At 39.6% G+C, this 16697-nt stretch overlaps 1 pseudogene; it reads right to left on the bottom strand.

The window, feature by feature from the left end:
- Nucleotides 1-11091: 11091 nt before the first annotated feature.
- LOC101427936 (heterogeneous nuclear ribonucleoprotein H2-like) lies at nucleotides 11092-12078 on the bottom strand (annotated as a pseudogene).
- Nucleotides 12079-16697: the final 4619 nt, after the last annotated feature.

Below are 16697 nucleotides of genomic sequence, written 5' to 3'. Positions count from 1 at the left end.
TTAAGATATGACAGATAAAAGGGCAGAAGATGCTCACAAATAAAGCAATCTAACTAGCAAACAAAGATATATGAGAAGGAGTTTGGTTCCCAGAAAATGAAAATGTAAATTAAAACACCAAGGTACCATTTCTTCTGTTAAATTTAAAAATAATTCCTCTGCTACTGTTTCTGGCTAAGATATAGAAAGCTACAAGTGACCGTTGACCCTTCCTTAGTAATGAGAACTAGCTGGATAAGCTACAAAAACAAGGTTTTTAAAAGGCCATCAGAGGCCTATGGGTGCAAAGAAACCTGAATAAACTAAATTCCAGTAAGTGACAAACCCTTCTGAGAATAAAAGAGATCCATGGCTGTTTCTCTCCATTAAAGAGCAGGAGCCAGTTGGACCCTGAATCTCAATAGAGTTGCAACACCTACTCTCCAGTTCACTAGACTCACCCAGGACAACTAACGAGGAGGTGAGGATGAACAACCACCACAGCAAGGAACAGAGAGAGTCTACAATTGCAGGCAAGATAGTCCCATCCATCTGCCCCATGGATCGAAGCCCCCTCTCAATTAGAAGTGGAATGGGCATCACCACCCCAGAACCCTCAAGATTGGGAAAAGGATGATGGACTAGAGTAGACTTACTGTTATTCTTCTATAGACTTATTGTTATTCCAGCAATAGAATAATTTTTATCATTGATGTGGAGACTGGCTACCAGAGATTCTGAGGGAGAGGGAAAAATAGGTAAAATACACGGGCTTTTTTGGGTCATTGGAATTTTCCTGAATGATGTTGCAATGACAGATACAGGCCATTATATATCTTATCATAACTTACAAAACTGTGCAAGAGAGAGTATAAACTACAATGTAATCTATAATTTACGTTTAGTGGCAATATTCTAATATGTGTTCATCAATTGTAACAAATGTACCACACTAATCAATGTGGGAAAGTAGAGTGGGGCATATGAGAACCCCCTACACTTTTTATGTAACATTTATGTAATTTAAGTATCTTTTTGGGAAAAAAAATTTAAGTGTATTTTTTAAAAAAAGAAGTGACAGGAAGAGGAGGAATCTGCTATTAAGTTAGATAAATCAGTCAGACTTGTAACGACATTTAACAACTGCATGTGAGTTCGTGCGATAGATTAAAATCCTAAAAAGCCCCTGCCACAGAGCAATGCTTTTCACATAGGTCTTATTAAGGGCACCAGAGTTACAGACCCAAGTCTAAGGGTAAGGCGGAACTGAGACTCCCTTGAGGCACGAGGGACCTTCCCCAAGTGTGAGCAGATGGCCTGATGAAGGCTGGGAGCAGGCCAGGACAGCCGAGGTCCTTCACTTCAAGGCGCACAATGCTTTCACCAAGTGCAGCAGTTTCCCTCCACACACTTGGAGCAGGACAGAGAGTGGAAAAGCTTTCCTGAGTTGCAGAAACTGGGAGAAATATAAAACTCCCCAGCAACCCAAGCCTAGCAGTTGGCTTTAAAGCAGTGAGAGAGAAAAACATTCCTTGGTTCAGAAAGCTAGTAGCGGGGCTATGAAGCATAAAAAGATATCTTGAGTTTTACTAGTGACCCCGAGTCCTGATTAAGAGACAGTTCTGATACCATCCTCAAAACATTTAAAGCTAGTAGTGAACTGGATCAAACCTAAGATGCAACAAAGCCATACCCTACCAAAATATAACTTTAATTGACTCAGCCCCTCACACTAGCAGTCTAATAGATGAGGGATCGTAACCTTTTCAGTGGGTAAATATTATTTATTTCATTCTCTGATGTTCTTTTACACACGACCAACATAACTAAAAACTTGACAAACAAGATAACAAGAAAATGTGGCATAGGGTCAAGAGAGGGACAATTAAATGAAGACCCAGAGATCACCCAGATGTTAGAATTATCATCAAGACAGTGACTATAAAATAAATAGGATAAATACATTAAAGGATTGAAGGAAAAGATGGATGATATGTTTGAACAAATGGGGGATTTTAGCAGTGAGATCAAAACTAAAATAAGAACCAAATGGTCATGTTATTAATTCTTTAAAAGACCCTTAATTGTTGAAAACAAATGTAAGAATGTGGGGAGTAGATATAGCTCAGTGTTTGAACACCTGCTTCCTGTGTACGAGGCCCTGGGTTCAATCCCTGGGACCTCCTTAAAAAAAAAAAAATTATAGGATTTAGAGAAAATGTAGTGGTAAAATATATGACAACAGAGTATAAAGAATGGGAGTGAAGTAAATGAATGCAGTATTACTGTTGTAGGGATTTACCTTGTTCACAAAGTAGTACATTATTACCTAAAAGTTGATCTTGATAAATGAAACAATTCATAGGGTAATCTCTAGTGAACGCACTAAAATAATAAAAAATGTATAGTTTAAAAGTCAACAAGGAGAGGGAAGCAGATGTGACTCAAGTGGTAAGGCCTCCACCTATCATATGGGAGGACCCAGGTTCGTTGCCTGGGGCCTCCTGGTGAAAAAAGAAGAGAAAGTATGCCTGCATGGTAAGCCAGTGCCCACATGGGGAGCCAAGTGGCCATGTGGGTTCCCACACAGCAAGCCAAGTGCCCACGTAGTGAGCCGAGTGCCCACACAAGTGCCTGCATGGTGAGCCAAGTGCCCACGTAGTGAGCAGAGTGCCCGGGAGAGTGCCCATGTGGTGAGTCAGTGCCTGTGTGGCAAACCAGTGCCTGCTTGGTGAGCCAAGTGCCCACACAGCAAGCCAGAGTGCCATGCTGTGAGGCAGTGCCTGTGCAAGTGAGTCACACAGCAAGATGATGATGCAACAAAAGAGAGACAAAGGGAAGAATCAAGGTAAAGCACAGCAGAGACCAGGAACTGAGGTGGTACAATTGACAGCGAATCTCTCTACACATCAGAGGTCCCCAAGATTGAATCCCCGTGAATCCTAGAGGAGAAAGACAAGAGAAGACAAAAAGAGAAATAGATGCAGAAGATCATACAGTGAATGGACACAGACAGCATAAACAGTAGGGTGGGAGAGGGGGAGGGGACAAAAAATATTTAAAAAGTCAATAAGGAGATAAAATGATAAACTAAAAATACTTTATTTATTTAAAGGAATATAGAAAAGGAAGAACGAAAGAACAACAAACAGATGGAGCAAACTGAAAACAAATACCAAGATAATAAACCTAAACCCAAACATATCAATAATTATATTAAATGTAAATCAATTAATCATTCTAATTTGAAAGTAGAGATTGTCAGATTGTATAAGAAAGCAAGCCCCAATTATAGTTATTTATAAGAAATACACTTTAAATATAAAGACACTGACAGTTTAAAAATAAAGGAATGGGGAAAATATAGCATGCAAATACCAAGCATAATATGGCTTTGCTAATAATAGAGAAAGTCATCTTCAAGACAAAGAGTATTGTTGAAGATAAAGGGACATTGACAATGTTAAGAACTTAAATTCTTCAAGATAATATAACAATCATGATTATACCCCCCAAAATAGAGTATCAAAATACATGCAACCAAAACAAAAAAAAATGACAAAACTAAGAGGAGAAATAAAGAAATCTATAGTCATAATTGGAGACTTTACTATCTCTCACAGAAATTAATAGACTAAGTACACAATAAAAACAGTAAGGATATAGCAGATTTGAAAAACACTTTGATACTTATAGAACACTACACCAAAAATTTTCAGAAAGCCCTTCTTCAAATGCATATGGAACAAACACATAGACAGACCATATGTTGGGTCATAAAACAGCTTTCTATTATTCTTCAAAGCACTGAAATCACACAAAGGAAATTATGTAACCATCACAATATTAAGTTTAAAATTAGTATCAATAAGATATTCAGAAAACACCAAATATTTTGGAATTAAGCAACACATTTCTATAAAATCCCATGAGGACGTTAGCGATCATAAGGGAAATTAGAAATATTTTTAAAATGAATGGTAATGAAAACACAATACATCAAATTTTATGGGATGAAGTTAAAACAATATTTAGATATAAATGTATAACTTTCAATACCTTTATTATATTAGAAAAGAAGAAAGGTAGAAAATCAACCTAAGCTTCCACTTGAGCAGCTTGATGAAGAAGAGCGAAATAAACCTAAAGCAAGTAGAAAAAAGTAAATAGTAAAATTAAAAAAGGAAATCAAAGAATGAGAAAAAGGACAAGCAAACAAGAAAATTAAGCTCTTTGAAAAATTTAACAAAGCTGATAAAACTCTAGCAAATTTGTTCAAGTTAAAAAAAAAGGGAAAACAAAAGTTACCAGGAATAAAAGAGGTGCTATCATTACACGGCCTTTCTTTCTTTCTTTTTTTTTCTTTAATTTATTGAAATATATCACTCATACAGTATTAAAAAAGAAAATAAGGGAATATTGTGAACATCTTAGTGTTAATAAATTTGACAACTTATATGAAATGGACAAATTACTTGAAAATGCACAATTTACTAAAACTGACACAAGACAAAATAGAACATCTAAATAGTCCTAAAGCTATTTTAAAAGTTGAACTCATTTAAAAAAAAAAAATTACCCCAAAGAAAACTCCACATCCAAATGGTTTCACTGGTGAATTATGTCAAACATTTAAGGAATAATAATGCCAAACTTACACAACCACTTAGAAATTGAGAAGAAAATACTCTCCTGCTCGTTTTATAAAGCAAACAGAACCCTGATGGTGAATCCTGAAAAACACATTACAAGAAAATATTACAGAACAATAACTTCTTGAGCAGGAATACAATGTCTTTAATGAAATATTAAGAAATCTAGTGTAGCTCTTATAAAAAGAATAATAAATCATGAACAAGTTAGATTTGTCCCAGGAATGCAAGGTGTATTCACCATTCAAAAAGTAATCAAGGGAAGCAGATTTGGTTCAAATGATAGAGCATCCACCTACCATATGGAAGGACCAGGTTTCAAATTCAGGACCTCCTGATCCATGTGGTGAGCTAGCCCACATGTAGTGCTGATGTGCACAAGGAGTGCCGTGCCACACAGGGGTGTCTCCCATGTAGGGGAGCCCCACACGCAAGGAGTGTGCCCTGCAAGGAGAACCACCCTGCACAAAAAAAGCACAGTCTGTCCAGGAGTGGTGCCGCATGCACAGAGAACTAAGGCAGCAAGATGACACAAAAAGAGACACAGATTCCTGGTGCTGCTGACAAGAATGCAAGCAGACACATAAGAACACACAGCAAATGGACACAGAGAGCAGACAACAGATGAGGGGAAAGGGGAGAGAAATAAATTTAAAAATATATCTTTAAAAATAAAGTAATCAATGTGGGAAGCAGATGTGGCTCAAGCAATTGAGCTCCCGCCTATCACATGGGAGGTCCCTGGTTCGGTTTCCAGTGCCTCCTAAAGAAGACAGCAAGCTGATGCAGCGGGCAGGCATGGCAAGCTGACGCAACAGGAGACACAAGAAAAAAAGCATAAAGAGAGATACAACAAAGAAGGGAGTGGAAGTTCCTGGTGCATCCTAAAGAGGATGAGCAAGACAGCAAGCTGATGTGACAGGCAGGCACAGCAAGCTAGACACAACAAGGTGACAAACAAGAGACACAAAAAGAAAAACACAATGAGAGACACAACAAAGCAGGGAATGGCAGAGGTGGCTCAAGTGTTTAGGTGCTTCCCTCCCATATCTGAGGTCCCAGGTTTGGTTCCTGGTGTCTCCTAAATAAACAAAGAAGAGGAACAGACACAGCAAGTAAAAACAATGAGGGGGGGGCATTTAGTGTATGCTCAGGGGACCTGAATCTCTGGACTCTCCATGTGATAGCCAGGCCCTGAGCCTCAACAGATTTGCAACTACTACCCTCTGGTTTATTGGATTTACCCCAGACACCTAACAGGGAGGTGAAGAAGGTCAACCACCACACCAGGGAACCAAGAGTGCCTACAACTGCAAGCAGAGGAGTTGCATACATCATCCAAGTGGAATCTAAGCACCCTCTCGATACAGAGATGGAGTGGACATAACCATCCCAGGGTTCACAGAATGGAGAAATAGCGTATGGATTAGAGTGGATTTACTGATATTCTGTTCTAGAACTATTGTGATTAGTAATGGAAGTAAATGTAGCATTAAGATGGAGAAAGTGGCCATGGTAGCTGCTGAGGGTGGGGAGTGGGAAGAAGAGATGTGATGCGGGGGCATTTTCAGGACTTGGAGTTGTCCTGGGTGGTGCTGCAGGGACAGTTACTGGACATTGTATGTCCTCCCATGGCCCACTGGGTGGACTGGGGGAGAGTGTAAACTATAATGTGGACCATTGACCATGTGGCGCAGCAGTGCTTGGAGATGTATTCACCAAGTGCAATGAATGTCCCATGATAATGGAGGAGGTTGTTGTTATGGAATGAGTCGGGTGAGGGGGGTGAGGGGGTACATGGGGACCTCATATTTTGTAATGTAACATTAAAAAAATAAAGACAAAGAAATTAACAACAACAACAAAAAAATGAGGGTGAGGGGTAGGGAGAGATAAATAAAGTAATTAAATGGAAAAAAGTAATCAATGTAATTTACCAAATTTAGAATATAAGCTCATCATAAAAATTATATGATCATTTCAATAGATGTAAGAAAAGAAAGCATTTGGCAAAATTTAATATCCTTGCATAATTACTAAAGAAAACTCAAGGGATTTTTCAAGTTAGGAATATAAGAAATCTTCCTCAACCTGATAAAACTAACAAATAACATCCTACTTAATGATGAAATAAGATTAAAAACAAAGCAACAGAATCCACTTGCACTACTTCTATGAAAATTGTATTGGGTGTCCTAACCAATGCAAATATGGTAAGATGAAGAAATAAAAGTCACATAAATTAGAAAGCAAGAAGTAAAACTATCTTTTTTTTTTAAAGATTTATTTTATTTCTTCTCTCCCCTTCCCCCCCCCCCACCCCTGTTGTCTGTTCTCTGTGTCTATTTGCTGCGTGTTCTTCTTTGTCCACTTCTGTTGTTGTCAGCAGCACAGGAATCTGTGTTTCTTTTTGTTGCGTCATCTTGTTGTGTCAGCTCTCCATGTGTGCGGCGCCATTCCTGGGCAGGTTGCACTTTCTTTCATGCTGGGCAGCTCTCTTTACGGGGTGCACTCCTTGCACGTGGGGCTCCCCTACTTGAGGGACACCCCTGCATGGCAGGGCACTCCATGCGTGCATCAGCACTGCGCATGGGCCAGCTCCACACAGGTCAAGGAAGTCCGGGGTTTGAACCGCAGACCTCCCATGTGGTAGACGGACGCCCTAACCACTGGGCCAAGTCTGCTTCCCGTAAAACTATCTTTAATCACAGACATGATTTGTATGTAGAAACCCTTAAAAAATCTAAGAAAATATTACAAGAAATAACTAGCAGATTTATTAAGTTTTCAGGACACAAGACCAGTATTTTTTAAAAATCAGTGTGGTTCTGTACTCTCAATGAATATTCTAAGTGGATAGTTGACAAATAAAATTTAAAATATTATTTACAATAGCATCAAAAATATCAAATGTCTACGAATAAATTTAATAGAAAAATGTGCCAGACTTCTTTGCTGAAACAACAAAATTTTGCTAATAGAAATTAAAGATCTAACTAAATAGAGAGATATCATGTTCATTGATTGAATGGCTCAATATTGTTAAAATATTCATTCTTCCAAAATTGACCTAGAAATTGAAAACAATCCTAGTCAAAATGTTAGCAGGCTTTTTGTAGAAATTAACAAATTCGATCAATATTTAAATGGAAATGCAAAGGGCCTAGACTAGCCAAATAATATTGACAAAGAAAAACAATGTAGGAGGACCTTATTTCGAGACTTACAATAAAGCTAGATTAATTAAGACACTGCAATATTGACATAAAGGTAAAAAATTAGATCACATGAAAAGAAGAGAAAGTTCAAAAATAGATCCACATCAACAAATTTTCAATCAAGTTGCCAAGTCAATTGGGTGGAGGAAAATAATTCTTTTTAAAAAGTTGTGGTGAAACAACTAGATTGTCAAAAGAAAAAAGAACCTCAAACCCCACATCATTCTCTACACAAAAATTAATGTAAGATGTGTCATAACCCTAAATACAGAAGCTAGAAACATAAAGCTTCTGGAAAAAAAAACCTCTAGTAGAAAGAAATAAAAATATCTTTGTAATCTTTAGATCTTTTAGGACACAAAAAGGACTAACAAAATTTAAAACTTGGTAAACTGGACTTCATTTAAAATTAGAATTTAAAATTTCTTCTCATCAAACACACTATTAATAAAATGCATAGGCAAGCTACAGACTGGAAAATTATATTCTCTATATATTTGACAAAGGAATTATATCCAGAATATATAACCTTCTATAAATTAAAAATAAAGAGATATACAATTCAATTTAAAAATACACTTCACAATAGCAAAGCAAAAGGCCAATAAGTCCATGAAAAGCATGTCGAAAGAGTATTCAACATCGTAGATCATCAGGAGATATCATTTCACTCTCACTAGAATGGCTAGATAAAACAGATTGTCAATTTCAAATTTTAGTAAGGATATATAACAACCAGAACACTCATACATTTCTAGTTGATCTGTAAAAAGCACAAACACTTTGGAGACGTGCTTGGCAGTTTCCGTAAAGTTACCATATATCTTTGTCCCAGTAACTCCACTTTAAGTACTTACTCCCCAAAAATGAAAACATATGTCCACAAAATGACTGGAACATGGATGTTCCTAACAGCTTTATTCATAATAGCCCCAAATTTGAAACAACCCAAATGTTCATCAACAGGAGAATGGATAAACTGTGGTATATTAATACAAGTGAAATCTACTCATCCATAGAAAGCAATGAATCACTGACAGATACAAAAACATAGCTGAATCTCCAAAACATTTTGTTGTACACAACAAAAAGATTAAAAAGTTACATGCATAAAAATGTTAATCAGAAAATTTTTGTTATAGTACAATCTGAAGCACTTCTAAATCCAGCATTGGATAATAATTAAACAAAGTACAATAAATTTGCTTTATAAAAAATACCCTACTCATTAAAAAGTATTTGTATGAAGACTACATAACAAAATGAACACATATTTATGCTATAATTCTTTTTTTTTTTCTTTTTCTTTTTAAAGATTTATTTATTTATTTAATTCCCCCCCTCCCCTGGTTGTCTGTTCTTGGTGTCTATTTGCTGCGTCTTGTTTCTTTGTCCGCTTCTGTTGTCGTCAGCGGCACGGGAAGTGTGGGCGGCGCCATTCCTGGGCAGGCTGCTCTTTCTTTTCACGCTGGGCGGCTTTCCTCACGGGCGCACTCCTTGCGCGTGGGGCTCCCCCACGCGGGGGACACCCTTGCATGGCACGGCACTCCTTGCGCGCATGAGCACTGCGCATGGCCAGCTCCACACGGGTCAAGGAGGCCCGGGGTTTGAACCGCGGACCTCCATATGGTAGACGGACGCCCTAACCACTGGGCCAAAGTCCGTTTCCCTATAATTCTTTATGTTGTGAAAATACATGAAAAAAAAACATTGAAAGGAAATAAAGCATAATGATAAACTATTCTTGTGTTGGATTTGTGAAATTATTTCTTTTCAGTTTGGTTATCTGAATTTTAATATTTCTTTTTCTTCTAAAAATAGCTTCCATTTTTCTTTTTTATTGATATCTTTACAATTTTGCACTTTTCTGCCCAAGAACAAGGTAATTCTTTTTGGGTTATTCATATATCATTTATATCCTTTGGGCATTTTCTTCTGCTTAAAGTATTTTTTATTTGCATAAGAAATCCGTGGCTACATGTTCATTATTTTCCATATATATCTAGAAACCCAGTTTTACCCAGCAGTTCTCAATTTCCAGAAAACACATTTTTAACTGGGTTTTAATTTGTGAATATAATACACAATAAATTGGATAGGCCTTTCCAGTGATCCAAATAGTCATGCCTACCAGATAGTCATAATGTCCTGCTGAATATGATCTTATTAAAGTAAAAATTAAACGTATTTACCTTGAAAAGTTCTGAAAATATTAGTAGTGATTAATCTCTGGTTAGTGAGATAAGATTAACTTCTTTTTCCTTGTTTTTCTTACAATGAACATGTATTTGATTTTTCCAGTTTTTAAAAGGAAGATTTATTTAACAAGTTTTACTTAGTACAATACACCTAAATAGAAATCACAATACAAGAAATATTTTAAGTCAAAGCCTCGGAATTTCACACAAACATGACCAAACTCCTCAAATATTGGTATTGTATCTTAAAATTGTCCCAGATCTGAAAGAGGGAGGGAGGGAAGGAGGGAAGGAGGAGGGAGGAAGGGAAGGAAGAAAGAAGGAGGGAGGGAGGGAAGGAAGGAGTGTACACTCACGTTCCTTAAGGATATTAAACCAAAAAGCCAGAATTAAGGAACATGCCAATGTTTTCACTTTGAATCATAAACACTGTTCCTATATTTGAGTTTTACAGAAAAGCATGTTTCTCAGCATGCACCCAAAGTTTTCAATGTATTATGGTATAAGCAACATTTAACATAAGTGAAAGTGCTTTAGGTATACTCCTATAACATAACTAATTTGAAGAAAACTGGAAGTTGTTTAACAGTTATGGTCAGTACTGAATTTTGTTATTACATCCTAGGTGAATGTTTCAGCATTCAAAAATGCTGAGCTTAAAGTTTTAAAATAATCCTGACTTCCACTTACAGTAAGCATGAATCACAAAGCTGTAATGCAAAACTGTTAAAATGATTTTTTGGTCTTATTTTCTTAAAAATAAAAAGAGAAAGTAAGTAAGCAAGAAAGCTGACCAAGAGCGATCGGAAGCAATTATATTTCCCATTCACCAGTCATACTGGATATGCTAGACATCCTTCCCATTCTAGTCAACTCCCAAAAATGCACAGCTTTTATTTCTGCAATAGCTGTTTAGCACACCTTCTCTATCTATGCAAGGTACCATTGATAATCAGTGAAATTTCCCTGCAGAACTTGGCCATGTCCACTCATATAATCCATAACCACTTCCACACTTAGCTGCTGGCTGGCAGACCCCCATACCTAGCCTGGTTGGATAAAGCCCATCCCTCCCATCATTTGGCTACAATAAGCACCATCACTTGACCCTGCTATAGAGTTCAAAAAGAGCTCTAGACAGCTGTGATCATAACCCCCTACACTTGTTCCTGCAGTAGAATTCAAGAAGAGTTCCACATATCTGTGTAGCATATTGGCTTTGTCTTTTGCCATAGCTGCCACAGTACCTTCATGAGTAGTAAATTCAACGTCTGCCTCACCAGTAACTCTGCCATTGGATCCAATTTCAATATACACTCGCATGGGGTTTAGAGGTGAGGAAAAAATGCAAATATCATCTGCAGCAGCTCTGTAAGATAAACCCCTCACATGCACATAGTGCCCTGTGGCGCTCTGGAGACTGGACCCACCATCTCCATATCTATGACGGAACATTCCTAAAAAATAGCAAATGAGGTCTCTTCCAAATCTGCCACACCCAAAGCCATACCCATCATTATAGCCACCATAGCCATCATAGCCTCTATACCCTCTGCCATAGGCACCGCTGCCTCACACTTTCAAATCCAGCTCCTCTGCCAATGCTATTATACCCTCTGCCAGCCCTCGGCCTAGCCTAGGAACCCAGCTGCTGCGTAGCCATAAGCTTTCGAGGGGGATCATAGTGGTTCAGACCTCAGTTTGGCTACTCTCAAAGATTTGAGTGTACCTGTGCCCTGTTCTTTCCCTGTGCTTCTTTAAGGCATTTTCAGCTATACCCTGCAAAGGAAACTGCACAAGGGTCCCCTGTGCTCCTAATCTGAAAGTCCACCAGCAGTGTCATCTGATTTGACACTAAATATCCAACCCTGAAAAGAACTGAACAATTTCTCCCTTGCCACAGCCAAATGGGAATCCTCTAAGCTGGACAAAGCTACTACAGGCAGTTTTAGGACTATTCTGACCTGTATGCTTCCACCCCCAATCCACTTGAACACTGTTAGATGTGAACATGTCAACGTATCTGACCATGGTTTCTCTGCCTTTCTTCAAAGCCTATTTCATTTCATTTTCAGATTTAAGTTTGACAAATGCTTCACTGCTTAGTTTGATGAAACAAATATATGACGTGTCATCTTGAATTTTGCAATCAGAGAAGAAACTTTGTCAGCTGAGCAGGTACAGGGAGGCCTCTTGAACTTCACCCTGAATACTCCCTGCCTTCTGTGCCCAGTATCATGATGACTGTTGGGCACTTGGTGGCAAACTGGACTTAACACAATTTCAGTGCGGCTCTAATGATACCAGGTAGTTTTCCCCCTTCTTCCCTCAAACAGGTAAAATAAGATGGTAGACAACGACCAGACCTACTTCAGCTCACATAAGTGGTTGACGACATCATGTGCTATTTTATAATTAAAAAAAAAAAAACAGTAAAATTAAATCCCAATTTCAGGCTCAAGCTGCCCAAAATCCTGGGCCCAAACTGGTCCTGGTCAGGGTCCTGAGGCCAGAAGACTCTAAAGCACGCATTTCATCTTTGCTATTGACATCCTCTGGCTTAATGCTCCATTTCCAGTCACTAGATCCTGCTGCTGGAGGAATGGCTGCCCCTACCTTCCCTCCCCAAATCTCCGGTATCAAGAGCCTGCTGAGCCATCAGAGCTCCATTCCTGCCAGACCTTTATGAACCATGGCAAGGGTTTGGAATTCCTGTGAAACATCATAATCTCCCCCTTCTCTCTGCAGAAGCAAATAGAGTTGAAGGAGGTGGTAGAGTGTGGAGTGGTGGCAGCTATACCCCTAGAGAGTCCTAGTCCATCCTTCTTCCCTGTCAGTGTCGCCCCTTCTCGGCTTAGATCTTCTCTCAGGAGTATGGCCAAGTCTGCTGAAGGGGAGTTAAAGAGGGAACTGCAAATTAAAATGAACAGCCTGCTGAAAAGAATTCAGAGCAGCGATAAATAGCTTTATGGTGCTCTGGTGTATTGCAGACAGCAGAGGACTTTATATCCCCATCCAATGCAGAGAATAAGGAGTATAAATTAGAGAGAGAGATGCCTTCCTCATCTCTCCCTCCCCCTAAACCTGCAACACTTAGAAAAGGGAAGAGTGGCCAAGCCCAAAGGGGAGAGACAAGGTATAGCTCAAATTAGAGGGAACCTCATTCAAATATGTCTCCTCACTAACTATTCAGTCACTAATTGACTTTTCCTCCTCACTTCAATTTTGACACTGGTGTCTTAATTAATTAACTCTTGTCACCAAAGCCCCAGGGTGCCACAGAGCAACTCGCCAGGAATATATCTCTGTACATCCCAGCCAATTTGACAGGTAGGCACTCTCTGACCAATTCCATGGGTAATGGCCTGAGCCCTTCTTAGTCCCTTGAGAAAACACTGAGACACATTGTAACTCTCTTACCATTGGCCACAGGGCCATGGCAGCAGGAAGAGAATCACAAAGCCTAGACTGCTCCTGCTCTCTGACAGCACAATAAATTTCCTTCTCTCTCCTTCCTCATACCTATGGGAAGGTCCTCACTGAAATTGTGGCCAGTGGGAGAGATGGATCACAAGTGTTGTTTCCAGATAAGCCTTCTGGGAAATCACTTGTTCACATACTCATTCATCTATACCAATATTTTACTTGTTTTTCATTGGCCCATGCTAGATTGGGGGGGGGGGTGGTCAAAAGAAGTATAAATGTCATTTCCCGGGTTTCAGCACCAAAAAACAAGCAAACAAACAACCAAAAAAGAGAAGTATAAATGATGGGCTTTGCCCATAAGGTGTATATAATTGTAGTTGGAAAGAGAAGATGTTCTCTTACAAAATCAGAAGTCAAGATTTGGTGTTACAAAGAAACCTCCAAGTAGGGAAAGGCAGCCATCCTGAATATTTTGGCCATTTTCGCAATTCCCCCGCCCCTCACTTCTGGAGACCAACATGCATTGAGCAACCCAGTGAAACCATCATGAGGTAGAGCTTTGGAAGAAGACACAAGGTTAAAGTTCCCTTCCTCTGTCTGGCTTTCTCCTTTCTCTCTCCTAGGCTAGACAGATAAGGTGCAGTAGGAAGCATATAAGGGAAGAGAAGCTCCCATTTCACCCCCTTCTCACATTATCCCATGGAAGAGGTAGATTGATTCAGACTTGTCAGTTTGATAGAATGGACAGGGTTGCATGTAAGTGTAGACACTCTGTCCTAAAGGTAGACTGGGACCTGCTCTCTGGTCTACACTGTCCTGGGAACTCCCAGACTGTTGTGGGAAACTGGCTTACCTGTTCCTTATTGTAAATGTTACACCTGTTCTATTGTAGATGTTGCAGTTGTTCCCTATTATAGATGATGTTGCAGTTCTGAGAGCGAACAGCTGCTTGGTAGTTTCCAATAAATATAGGTGGAAACTAGGGTTGAGGCTCTCAGTTCCAGAAACTGTGAGTCCCCTGGTCCCATCTTTATCTCCTCTCTTGTGTTTCTCTCTCCCTGTCCTTTATTTCGTAAAGCTCTGCATTGCTTCCCTTCAAGCAAACCTATCACTAAGCTGATTGCATCACCAGACAACTTACTTTATCACCTGCTTTTCTTGTCTGTTTATGTGGCACCCAACCCAGGACCCACTCTCCATGGGCAGGCCAGCCATCTTGTTCTCACCTCTCTTTTCCTTCCACGTGTGAAGGAAAGAAGATTAACAACAAGGGATGCTTTTTATTTTTCTTATGATGCCTGGTGTGGGGAGGGGAAGATAAGCATAGGCCCACTTTTGTTTGAATCATTGCTTCCTTCAGCCCAACTTGCCAAAACTCTCTGCATTGGAGTTAGGAGCCCACTCTCACTAGCACTAAGGTACTATTTTATTTTCCTTTTCCAGTTTTCATCCTACACATCTTTTTCTAGGAGACTCTTGGTGGGGCCAGACTTGGTATTCCAGGGTCCTCTGTCTAAAAACCATCAAATCATGTCTGATAACCTCTGCAAAAGGAGGGTCTAAGAGGCCAGGGTACAGCTAGATCAGCCATCCAGTATGCCACCTGCAGAGGGTGCTGTCCTCTAATGGAACTTCCTTGCCACATGCCCAGTGTCTGAGACAAATTTTTCTGGGTTACCTAACTTCTTTTATCTACTATTTTTATTCTTCCTTCATTTTTAACCCACCTTGGCTACCAACATTAATGACTGTAGCAGTTTGATATAAACTTCATGAATTTCAAAAATAGGTATTAGATTATGTTTGTAAACTGGCCTATACCTGGGTGTGATAAAATTATGATTGGGCCACTTCAACAGGGTGTTGAGTCCCCCACCCCTTGGCGGGTGGGGACTTACAGATGAAGATATGGCACAGGACAGAGTTGGAGTTTTGCTGTTGGAATCTTGAGCTGAAGCCCTGGGAAATAAATACACAGAGGAGCTTGGTTGTGAAGAAAGAGAGAGCCAGGAAAAGAAACAAGCCATTCACCTAATTGTCTACAGCTGACCTTGTGGAGCCAACAGAGCACCTGGGTCCAGAAAGAGGCAAGCCTTGGGAAGAGAGGAACCCAGGAAGCCTGAACCCTTACAGACATCAGCAGCCATCTTGCTCCAACATGTAGCAGTAAACTTTGGTGAGGGAAGTAACTTGTGCTTTATCACCTGGTAACTATAAGCTTCTACCCCAGATAAGTACCCTTTATAAAAACTAACCTATTTCTGGTATTTTGCATCAGTACCCCTTTGGCTGAACAATATAATGTCCCTTCTGTTTAAAAAAGAAAGAAAATTTAATGGCTTCCTATAGCACTTAGGATAAAATCCAATCTCCACACTATAGCCTGTGTGGTAGATTGTATTGTTGATTCCAATGTTGCTGCTCCTTTCTGTGGGAGGATTCTATATCCCTACCCCCATGTCAGACTTGGCCATGTGATTTGCTTTGGCCAATGGAAGTGACATATCCACTTCCACACATAACCTTTAAGTCTATCACATGTTCGGCCACCTTCTCTTTTCCCTCTGCCAGGAGACCTGTTATATCCCGGATAGGGCCTAGTCTATATAACTGGGTCCAGGAGTCGAGATGATCAGTGCAGCTGATCCACAATGAACACGTAGTGGGAGTGGTAAATAAATCTTTCTATTGTACATCATTGAAATTTGGGAGCTGATGCATCTTGACAGATACATCTTATCTGTCTCTTTAGCAACCTCATGCCTGACTTTCATCCCCTCACCCACGATAGTCCAGACCCTGGCGTTCTTTCTCTTCCTCAAACATACCAACCTCATTCTCACCTCAAAGGCTTTACCTGTGCTTTTTCCTCCATCTGGAATGCTTTTATTGCTGGGGTTTTCACAAGGTTGGATCCTCTCCATTACTCAGGTCTCAGTTCATATGCCTTCTTAAGAAATGTCTTTTCTTAGCCCATATCTAAGGCCATTCCCAGTCACTCTGTGACATTATCCTGCTATTTTATATGTGTTTACTGGTCTGTTATTTGTTTTCCTTCATTAGAATGTGCCCACCATACTCACAGACACTAGAAAGGTGCTCAGCACGTAGGAAACACAATGAAATACGTGCACAATGAATAACTGAAGTCTCTCCTAAACTTCAAACCCATTTTCAACAGCCAACAGTGCCTCCTGGAAATCTCTCAGACACGTAAACTTAAC

The sequence above is a fragment of the Dasypus novemcinctus genome, chromosome 5 (genome assembly GCF_030445035.2).
Source record: "Dasypus novemcinctus isolate mDasNov1 chromosome 5, mDasNov1.1.hap2, whole genome shotgun sequence".
NCBI lineage: Eukaryota > Metazoa > Chordata > Mammalia > Cingulata > Dasypodidae > Dasypus > Dasypus novemcinctus.
This window is presented reverse-complemented; position numbering and strand designations above follow the sequence as displayed.